This window comes from Anabrus simplex, chromosome 12 (assembly GCF_040414725.1).
Source record: "Anabrus simplex isolate iqAnaSimp1 chromosome 12, ASM4041472v1, whole genome shotgun sequence".
Classification (NCBI taxonomy): domain Eukaryota; kingdom Metazoa; phylum Arthropoda; class Insecta; order Orthoptera; family Tettigoniidae; genus Anabrus; species Anabrus simplex.
Genome location: NC_090276.1, coordinates 48,947,537 through 48,959,806, shown reverse-complemented (window position 1 = coordinate 48,959,806; position 12,270 = coordinate 48,947,537).

The window sequence follows — 12,270 nt, the reverse complement described above, 5'->3', positions numbered from 1 at the left end:
CTCTTCCAACCTCGTCTCCCTTTCAATCCGTAACTTGTCAATCGCGCCTCGCTGGAGTGTAATCTCTGCTGTAGCTTCCTCTACTGTATGCGATTAGTCTCCCAGCCGCTTATCGGTGCTAGTCATGTGTTCTGTCACCCGATCGGCGATTTCCTCAACAGAATCTCTGATATTTTCAATTTGCGTCTGTGTTTTAAATTCTACTGTCTCTAGCTGTTTCTCTAATTTTCCCATGCCTTCTAAACAGCATGTACGAACGAAGTCAATTTTCCCCTGTAACTCATTGGTCGCCACCTTTAGTTGCTCCTCAGTTTTCTCCGCCGCCTGTGTTAATAACTGTCTAGTCTCTCTGGACTGTTCTTCGCTTTTTTCCGCAACCTGTTTTAACTGTTCGTCAGTCCTATCTGCAGCTTCTTTAAATTGTTCGTCCGTCCTATCTTCTACCTGCTTAAACAATTGTCTAGTCTCTGCCATACGCTCCTGTTCCCTCATCTCGGCCTGCTCTGCCCTCTTGTCCATCTCCTCCAACAACTCCTTCATCGTCAACGCCATACCAAATACGTATTCGAGAAAACTCAGGGATGCTCGCCACTACCTAGTATCCTATACCGTATCTTGTGTACTCCATACGAAAACCATTTATTTTACTGAAAAGCTTCTATGATTTACGTTAATCATATACCAAGAAAACATGGCCTCAAAATTCGCCATATAGAAGCTTCCTATGATTTGGGATATTTATCTTCTGCCGCGCATAACAAACAAACGCGTTATCATAACTTTAAAAAGAAATTACAAATATCGTAGCCCCAAATTATTTTAATCCAAACATTAATTTTCCTGTCTTTTGGGCTCTAATCTAAGTACTAGACAACAGTACTGGACCATATTTACGATAAATACCTCCGACTCCAGACTAATATTCCAGCATAGGTTTACCAGTCAAGAATCATCACCATTCATTGTAAATATCACCAACATTTTCTTAAGACTGAGGCGATATTAAGTTCCTAACCTTACTCTAAATCAAATAAAATTATCATTACTGGCAATTGAAATTTGATCTGCACACAAATTCCAGGCTATGTCAAGATCAACACATGTCTGAAGGACACGTCATCGACCACTTTACCTCATTAGAGAAATCTTTTTATAGTTCTCTGACTCAAATAGAGTTCCTTTATTACTACGACACGCCTTACTTATCGGCCATATGTTTCTCATTCTTCCTAACATGATTTAAATCAAACTTTTTCCCGATGTTCCTAACGTAATGCATTTAGATTTTACTCTATTTTATAAACACACGATTTCCGATGAAATCTTGCCCTTTCATGTCCGCCTACTATCATTCGTAGCACTGAACATGGGACTCTAGACTCAAGTTGTCTGAACGTTAGGTTGCCAGATTCCTAAGTTGCGCCTATGGTTCGAAATTACCTATCTACCTCTCTTAAATTTAATCATCATCTGGATACCAATTATTGGTCTCTTCCAGCTTTCGAACCATGATCCTAATCCTATCTAGCCTTCGGAATAGCTTGTCAAATCACATTCACTCAAGTAAATCTCAATTTGACCGGCCCAGGTTTGTAAGAACAACCTAGACATCTTTGGGTAACACAAAAATACTCCCAGCGGGATACGAACATACGCCAAAGTGTCTATTTGCCCTTAGTTGCGGCGCCACATATATATGTACAGTACCCAGGGGTAAATACCCTCTAGGACGATGCCTCCATTCCTGTATGAACATCCGACTAACTCAGGGTTGGGCAGAGTGTGGGTTGGTTGACGATTGGGTCAGGATAAAAGTCGAAGTTCTACACTAAAATAGCAATCAATGACAGGAAATGGAGGTATAACACGAATGAGAAACAATCATAGGGGGTAAGATGGATTTATTAACAAATATCCCCGATCAAATCACACGAAAATAAATTGAATCAAGAAAAATAAAAATATAATTTGTAAAAGAAAAATAAACTCAAAGTGTAAAAATAATTTGAAATCAGAAATGTTAATTGAATAATTGTACAAATTTGACATTAAAAAGAAAAAAACAAGTTCAACAAAGAACATTAATATGAATCAAGATTGATCTTCTTCTTATAGTTCAATGTTATGTTATATGGCAACAAGTGTACGCAAACACTGCCATGTAGTATTTCCGTATGGAGTTTCACACTATCGCATCCCAACGATACGGTTTCAAAATTAAGTTACTCCCGAGAGTCATCAAACTATTTACATAATAAAAAAATTACAACGGAAAGAAAAATAATTAAGACGCACCGGACGCTATGTAAGGTATGCAAAATACTAGGGGCAAATCCTACACTATATTTACAGCAATTCAAATAATCAAACTAAACATATATATACATCGGATATCGAGTAAAGTCTTAAATGCTAAACTGCTTCTAATGTGAATCCCGGTTCACTACAAAAGATCTAGACAGAACTAGATAAACCAACAATACTTCAGCACTCGGGCTGTTCCCTTTAAAAACAACGAGACAAGGTATACAATCATAAAATAATAATGTAGAACCATCCTGTAAGAGAAAAACATATTAATAATCCTTGATATCATGAAGAAAGCAATGGGCAACATTGCCTTCTTCTGCTACGTTTAAGCGCTCAACAGCGCGCTCATCCGTCATGTACTTCCGGGTAGATTACGAGCTGTAAAGAAATATAGAACTCCACTACGCTAAAGATTGGATTTGTCTCCCGAGGCCGCCACAAGGAAATACTGTCTCTTTCACACATAGCGATAACACAGGTCAGGAATCAGCTTGCCATGAGATAACGCCCATCATCAACTACACGGAAACTCCCGTACATTTATTCCTTCTTGGCATGCTTGGGCCATTTAACAACATCAGACTCAATAGTCTGGAATTAACACTGTCCATTCTGATCACAAAGTACACTCAGAAGACACTAAGCAGGCATACACACATCTGCACAATATTCTTTATCTTATCAGGCATACCATCAGCCTGCACCAATACATTATAATTCAGCATGCAATTATTATCTCATTATTCCTCATGAATCCCACTGGCCTTTCCACATAACGAGACGCAGTTTGATTCCTTGGCAGACCATCAGGCAAACCGAATCCAACTTAACTTTAAAGATCTTAATTTAACAACGACGTTCTGCAGCTCCTTCTGGCAGCTTCTGTAAAACCATGCATCATGCAAAATACCTATACCTGTCTCTCTGAATAACCGAAATAAAATGAATTGATACGTGTTTGACGTAATATAAAAATGAACCTGTCGATCTAGCCCTTCTAGCCTATATTTAAGGAAAACTCGGAATATCCTACGCTAAATACTATATTTACAACAATAACTGATCCTATCAATCCCTCATTCTCCCAAACATCTACTCATAAAGCAAAATGAAAATAAAATAAACATGCATTAATCTCGTATCCGAATCTATCATAGTAACAAAGTTAAACAAATACATACCGTCAGGCTTACTTTATATGAAAATTAAAATTCTATCTACACTGCCCTAGTACCTTAACATAACTTACATATCATGCTGTAAATAATACATGCGTCTTACTTTACATTCTACATGACTCTCGGGAAACCAGGATAGTAGCTTACATCCCCACTACTTATGTGTTTACTCCATGTTAATCACAGCATTAACATGTGGGAATGCACTTCCTTCCTCTGCAGGTGTATCCATCATCTTGCTGGAAAACAATTCACTGGAACACAGAAGACTATTATTGATAACCTCTTCACTGCTTAATGCTGCGAGCCGAGATACCCTTTCTTTTACCAGATCAGCTAACACACTGATTCACATATATATAACACACTTCACTTAAAGGGTAAAAACACAGTTTTTAAAGCAGCCCACGGTTCGGTACGGAAGTTCCACGCGAATACGCGCCCGTCGCGAAATAGTGAAACAATAGCACGTTTCCACTACACTTGTTACTCAGCGGTTACTGAACACCGTCTTTATCACTTGAAAGTAAACTCTGCCAAAATTATACTATTTCATTTGGTCAAGCACAGTAAATACTGCGACTGCACAATTTACAGTATCAATGATAACCAATTACTATTACTGAAATCACAGAATTAGTGCATCCGCACTGTTCAAACTTCAACTACGGAATACAGAGTTATTACAACCGTACTGCTCAAATCTTTGCTACGGACTTCGTGCATCCGCACTGTTCAAACTTTTACTACAGAGTGACGCTCTCCAGAGCTAAGGGTTACTGAGGAGGCTTCGGTACGCCAATAATGTTGGGGTTCCCGGGTGTCTGAACCAACCACCAATCAGAGAGTTCGTCATGTATGATGACATAATACTTATTGTAATATATTTACCAAACACAGCTCAAACACTAGCAAATCTCTTCCACCAATTTTTATAATACATTTCCAAATATATTTGACTTCAGAAACTGTGGAAAAACCGATCTCTTACAGAAACTGCCTTTATCCACAAAGCACGTTGGTCATCCTGGAATTAATATTTGGCGCGGTGTAGCCTCCAGGTTTGCCAAATCCCTAAGTTCCCATTGGCTGAAATATCTTGCTTGGTCAGCATCTAACACACGTGTCGATCCTTGCCAACGCTTGGGTACGCTATCCTTCTCACGGTCATACGGAAATATGAAGCAATATCCAGCGAACCACTGTCTTGCTCAACATCCGGTGTCAACTATCTTAGGGTACGATGCTTTAACATATTAAACTGTAACTTTTCTGAATAAATTTCATATGTTTGGTCAAATAATATTCCAGTTATTATTATGGGCCGGGAGGATACGGCTCACTACGAACTATCTTTTCAAGATAGAAGCTAGTGTAAATACATTCAAAGTGTACATAGTGTATAGAAACAGAAACTCTCTCAAGCTTAGTTATCTACTTTGCTTCAAGACAATTTTATGTTTATTCCTGTAAATTTCTATGTGAAGCAAATAAATAAGTTGTGTTCTTGTAAATCTTATCCTATTTACAACATAGACTATAGTTGAAGTTAGTTGAAATGTGACCTATTACTGCATTCTCCATTATGATAGGATATATTGTCGGGGATTTTTCTTATTGATAGGAAAACAATAGGTCTAGCGGTCGCTCTTTACAGTAAAAATAAGATGGAAGAGGAAAGAGATAATGTCCGGCTCCGCAAAATCTTTTAGACGTAAAAGGATTCCATCCGCTGTATCTCACAAAACATGCACTGATGTGGCATATATTATCGGACATCCTATGCGTTATGGATATTTTTATGGTGAATGGGCTTTCTAGATAACAAAACTCTGAAATACTCGAATGCCAGAGGAGCCAATTTACTCTTAATATCGTAGGAGTGAAGAGCTTCTGTGGTATTGAAAATATGACAAATGTGTTATATTTATAGAGAATGCATTGAGTTATGTTGATTTATTACGAAGTCTAGCCTTTACCCTTTGTGACTGTAATGGTATTATTAATTAATTTTGGCGGTCAAAATATAGACTATAGTTCAAATACTTTGTAAACGTCCTGCGCTGGAATCGGACGCGCATGTGGGTAGGGGCAATCGAAGGGGGACTGCCTCATTTCCCACTCCTATCGCTGCCCAATCTTCATCTACACATCGTGCTAAGCACAGTACACATTGGCTGAACACAGCATGTCGACAAGTGAGTAAAGATATAGCAAACCTGGGAGAGAGACTGCGCCATAATCAGAGCTCTCACACTCGTATCTATATGCCCACGCCCCGCCGGTCACTCAGAAGGACGTTTAATAAATATTTGGACTATGAATTTGGATTTACAAATGGCTGAATCGGTTAATAGATCGCGTTTAATCATATTAACTCATGTGTTTTGTCATACACATGTGCGACTCCGCAAAACCTTATAGACGTAAAAGGATTCCATACGCTGTATCTCACACAACATGCACTGATGTGGGGAAATCTTGCCGTAGGAACCTCGTAACAGGGGAGTGAATTACATGCACTAGTAAGATAGATTATATTGTACCCACCCAAACTAAGTGGGAAGAAGCAGCTGATAGATTCTATTCATATTTGTCAGCTCTAATGGTCCTCTTGTGCGCACGCCGATTTTGTAAAGATTGTTGTATAAATCATGAAGGATTCAGACCGTTTGTGCGCCTGATGTGTATGCAACTTTGTAAACAGAATCGTTATGCGGCCTAGACTATAGTTGCTCTTAGTTGAAATGTAACCTATTACTGCATTCTCCATTATGATTGGATATATTGGTGTTAATGCTGTAGGGATTTTTCTTCTTGACAGGAAACCAATAGGTCTAGCGGTCACTCTTAACATTAAAAATAAGATGGAAGGGGAAAGAGATAATTGAGGTATCAGCTAAAGAAATGGAAGTATCGCAAAAGGCACGAAGGTGAAATACTATGCAGGCCCCTTGGTAAGTTATTCCGATCCCTAACTCCCCTTCCTATAAATTAATATTTGCCCCAATTTGTCCTCTTGAATTCCAACTTTATCTTCATATTGTGATCTTTCCTATTTTTATAAACGCCACTCAAACGTATTCGTCTACTAATGTCATTCCACGCCATCTCTCCGCTGACAGCTCGGAACATACCAATTAGTCGAGCAGCTCGTCTTCTTTCTCCCAATTCTTCCCAGCCCAAACTTTGCAACATATTTGTAACGCTACTCTTTTGTCGGAAATCACCCAGAACAAATCAGGCTGCTTTTCTTTGGATTTTTTTTCCAGTTCTTGAATCAGGTAATCCTGGTGGTGGTCCCATACACTGGAACCATACTCTAGTTGGGGTCTTACCAGAGACTTATATGCCCTCTCTTTTACATCTTTAATACAACCCCAAAACACCCTCATAACCATATGCAGAGATATGTACCCTCTATTTACAATCCCATTTATGTGATTACCCCAATGAATATCTTTTCCTATATTAACACCTAGGTATTCACAGTGATCCCCAAAAGGAACTTTTACCCCATCATCGCAGTAATTAAAACTCAGAGGACTTTTCCTATTTGTGAAACTCACAACCTGACTCTTAACCCCGTTTATCAACATACCATTGCCTGCTGTCCATCTCACATCATTTTCGAGGTCACGTTGCAGTTGCTCACAATCTTGTAACTTATTTATTACGCTATACAGAATAACATCATCCACATAAAGCCTTGCCTCTGATTCCACTCCTTTACTCATATCATTTATCTATATAAAAAACATAAAGGTCCAATAATACTGCCTTGAGGAATTCGCCTGTTAATTATTACAGGGTCAGATAAAGCTTCGCCTACTGTAATTTTCTCTGAGATCTGTTTTCTAGAAATATAGCAACCCATTCAGTCACGCTTTTGTCTAGCCCAATTGCACTCGCCAGTAGTCTCCCATGATCCACCCTATCAAATGCTTTAGACAGGTAAATCGCGATACAGTCCATTTGACCTCCTGAATCCAAGATATCTGCTATATCTTGCTGGAATCCTACAAGTTGAGCTTCAGTGAAATAACCTTTCCTAAAACCGAACTGCCTTCTATCGAACCAGTTATTAATTTTACAAACATGTCTAATATAATCAGAAAGAATGCCTTCCCAAAGCTTACATACAAAGCACGTCAAACCTACTGGCCTGTAATTTTCAGCTTTATGTCTATCACCCTTTCCTTTATACACAGGGCTTACTATAGCAACTCTCCATTCATCTGGTATAGCTCCTTCATGTTTCATGGTGTTTCATGGTCCACTTCTCTGCGTCCTAAGTCCTTTCTAATACACCGCTTAAATATGCCAATCGTATGCTCCCACCATCCGTACGGTGGCGTGTCGCTTTAGTGTCGATAATATTATATGAGACTTCATTTCCACCGAAAGCGATATTCTCATCACCGGGCGAGTTGGCCATGCGGTTAGGGGCGCGCGGCTGTGAGCTTACATCCGGGAGATAGTGGGTTCGAATCCCACTGTCGGCAACCCTGAAGATGTTTTTCCGTGGTTTCCCATGTTCACACCAGGCAAATGCTGGGGCTGTTCCTTAACTAAGCCCACGGCCGCTTTCTTCCAACTCTTAGCCCTTTCGTATCCCATCGTCGCCATAAGACCTATCTGTGTCAGTCCGACGTAAAGTCCATATTCTTATCTGTGGGTAAGTCATGCTCGTACTTAGCCATATTTGAGTAATGTGAAGGAAGATGATAGCAATGACGAATTTCGTTGGTTGCGACAAGCAAAGAGTTCCATGCAAGATAATTCCATTTCCACTTTCGAACCAATATTGAAACGTTAAACGACGTCTAGCTAAACACCAGCTAAGATGGTGCTTAACTTTGAATTTGTCTAAGGCTTAAAACTAGTCATCGTTTCTGCAATCGGCCCATAACCCATTGACTCATTCTCACCTCACTTTCCCTTGTTAGCAGATCTACTTTGGAAACACCCTGTGGCTGTGTGACCTAGTACAGGCGACAGTACATATTGCGGTATGATCCCAGGAGACACGTCGCAGATTCATTCTCCGTATAAATGTGTAAGCTGAGAGCAGTAAAAGACACGCGCAGGCGCACTCCATATCGTAAGGTAGAATATTCAACGTGGTGCGCTCATAAACAAGCTGACAATCTCTTCGGAGTAACAGACTTCTCGTACAACATTGACTGCTGCAGTACCTTCGCACCTACTCCTATCTCCATAAACACAACGACAATGAATGAACGAATATATTCACTCTGAATGGGGAGATATTTTCATTAGTCCAGCAGATTTGTGTAGGGCAGAAGTTATGAACCAGTGGGCGTGTCAGTCAGTAATAATTACTTCTACAAAACTATTTAATTAGAAACTGCAATATTAACTTTTCAATATCAAAATATTATACTACTCTGGACTGACAAAATCAAATAATAAATCATAGTTATTAAATTTAATGTAACATGTAAAATAATAACTTAGACTTAAAACTCGGTCAACCCATGCTGAAGTTCCCTATTAATTTTGAATAAGTCATGTAATTAAAATATGTAAAATAAATCATTGAATAACAATATTAACCTCAAAAGATATAACGCAATTTTTAGAGACCTGATAAGAAAATCAAATTACTGTATAAGCAAATACAAATGAAGGAGATGAATGAAATTACACAAAAATTATAACTGCCTTCTAAAGCTATGGCGATCACATATGGTTCTTGTGACATGGTTTCTAGGCATTTCATTTTCTCTATATATAAAAGCGTATATGTACAGTACCGGTCAAACGTTTAGGACCACATAACAAAATCATAAAATGTTAATTGAAACCTAAAATAGTGCCACTAAACCTCTGTAATTTGTTTTCCGAGCTCTCATATCTAATAGGATATATTTCGCCGGTATTGTATTATTATTATTATTATTATTATTATTATTATTATTATTATTATTATTATTATTATTATTATTATTCCCGATTGTAATTTTCGTGATTATGTGTAGGAGAGGGCCGCAAGCCCTAACTTCGCAACTGCTAAAGCCAAATAAATATATTTTTATTTTTACAACTTTAGTGTTTCTGTATATCCTCAAAAATGTACTCATTTTCTGTAATACTGTGCTCTTTCCCCTTGACGTTTATAACTTTTACTGTACAATACACTCAAGACTTACACTCCGATGCCCATCAGTAATTGGCTCGAAAGGAATCTCTAACGAGACAAGTTAATTGTCTCACAAATAATCTGATAATGGGAATGAATCACTAGACACAGCCGGCCACCAACACTACGCTTGAGAAGGTAAGGGGGATCAGACAGGAGGGGGAACAACAAATTAAAAAATATAACCAATAATAATACAGAATAGTTTCTCAAATTATCACGTTGGCACACCTCAAGTGTCTGTTGAGCGCCTTTCAGATACAGATAATTAGACCCTGTATTTTTATGCAGTAACAGGTTAGAACGCAAATTTGGTTCTTTAGACTGCTCTTCCGTAATGTAGTGAGAGTAACATAAATTCTAGGGGTTCTGACCGGCCGAACCCCTAATGTTCATGCAAAACTCATACCAAAACCGTTGTGCAGATTAGACTATACATGTCACTCGCTAGAGTAAGTTTGCATTCAAACCTATTAGTGCATAAAAGAGTATGGCAAGGATGCAGTCTGTCACCTCTACCTTTTAATATATACATTGATGAATCAATGAAAGAGTTCACATCTGAATGCACACATGGGTTTAAAACCAATGGTGAAAAATATAAAACAATACGCTTCGCTGATGACATTGCTCTGATTGCAGAAAATGAACAAGAACTAGAGATCTCTCTAAAGAAATTGAATGACATCTTAAGAAACATAAGCTACATGAAAATAAGCAAATAAAAAACGAAGATAATGTTGTGCACACGTGACAGAAATCAGACTGCAAATGTCTGCTTGGATGGACAAAAACTTGCCCAACTAAAACAGTTAATCAGATACTTGGGAGTCTCATTTCGACAGATGGAAGATGTAAAAATGATGTCAGTTCTCGTATTGCTCAGTCCAAAGAAATGTTCAATAAGAAGAAAAGTCTATTAACATCAAAGGACACCTTACCGAAAGCTTTGTTTGGAGCATTGTAACCTTCGCCTCAGAAACCTGGACTCTGTTGAAGAGGGACAGGCAAGTATAAGAGCTTTTGAAATGTGGTGTTGGCGTCGAAAATAAGGTAACAAATAATGAAGTTTCGAATAGTGTGGAAGAGAAATGCTCATTGTTACGAACTATTGAAAATCGACGGAGCAGCTGAGTTGGTCATCTATTGTGTCATTCATCCTGGTGCATCTCACTGATCGAAGGAAAAGTGGAAGGGAGACCAAGAAAGGTCGACCAAGAACAGAATTTCTGGATGACATAAAAGGAAGACGCCCCTACCAGCTAATTAAACACCTGGCTCAAGAACGGAAGTCATTTTGAGAAGATCATGCTGCATAAAAATACAGTATGTAAAATACATCCGCGACAACTCCCATAGAAACTAGATTACTACTTTTTCATTAGTCCTTAAAAAATCACTGGCGTTCAGCTGACAGTTCAGCCATGAGCGATCCAGTCAGAGGATAATTAGGACGAAAAAGAATCCCCCTATAATACTCCCAGTAGACATTTTGTTTTGACCCATGCTGTATCTCAGTTTTGTATTCAAAGCACTGTGTGTTTAGATATCAAATTGAATAAAGGAAGTAATTTTTGTGTTGGTGATGTTGGCCAGTCAAGTGTGAGAAAGCCGCAGCGTCTGAACTTGACAGCTCCATTGTTTCTGACTTGACAAACACTCGCACTCCCCAAGTTCTTTTACCCTCTCAGATAGAGATATAAAAGAAAAGAGGAGAGAGTGGGTTTTCTAGAAATTAACTAAATGCTTGGTAATTATTTCTTTGACCTAAAACAGTCCTGCGGTGATTTCATCTGAATACCACGACAGAATGCAGACATGTCGTGAGTTCAAATGGAACGACGACTCACTAACAGAACAATATAAAATGGACTTCGAATTATGTAGACCTAAGGCGCGTAGTGCCTGAGAATGAATAATAAAGGGGAAATGAAGGAAATCGATAAAAAGGAAAGGAAAATCTTGAGAAAAATTCTAGGACCGCTAAGTGATACTGATTAGTGATGGGAGGAGTCAAATATTTCAACTCGTTTAACTCGAGTCAAACACGTATTCGAATCAACTCTGTTGTAACTCGAGTAAAGAAATCGACGGATATCCAGATGAATCATGGCCGACTGCGATAAGACCTCACTCGCTGACGCGCTCCCGAGTTACCTGAATCACAGACTCGAACTCGCCCGAATCATCCCGAGTGCTTTCTGTTCTTTGACTGATCGATTTCTAATAAATGCTAGGAAGAGAACTGAAGTTCAACTATCGAGAATTCATTCAATTATAAAAATAATAGTTATTTACTTTTGCATCCCATCTCATTCATAACTCGAGTCAAACACGTATTCGAATCAACTCTGTTGTAACTCGAGTAAAGAAATCGACGGATATCCAGATGAATCATGGCCGACTGCGATAAGACCTCACTCGAGTTGGCAGACTTTCCGAATATGAGTTACTTGAGTTGACGAAGTATTCGACTCGTCATATCGCTAATACTGGTGGGATATGGAAGAAAATGAAGAACAAGGACTTTTGTTGTCACACTGAAAAGATGACTGTCACAAAGTGGAAACGAATGTTAAAATTCTATAGCGATCCGGTGAGAATGAACGAAAACCG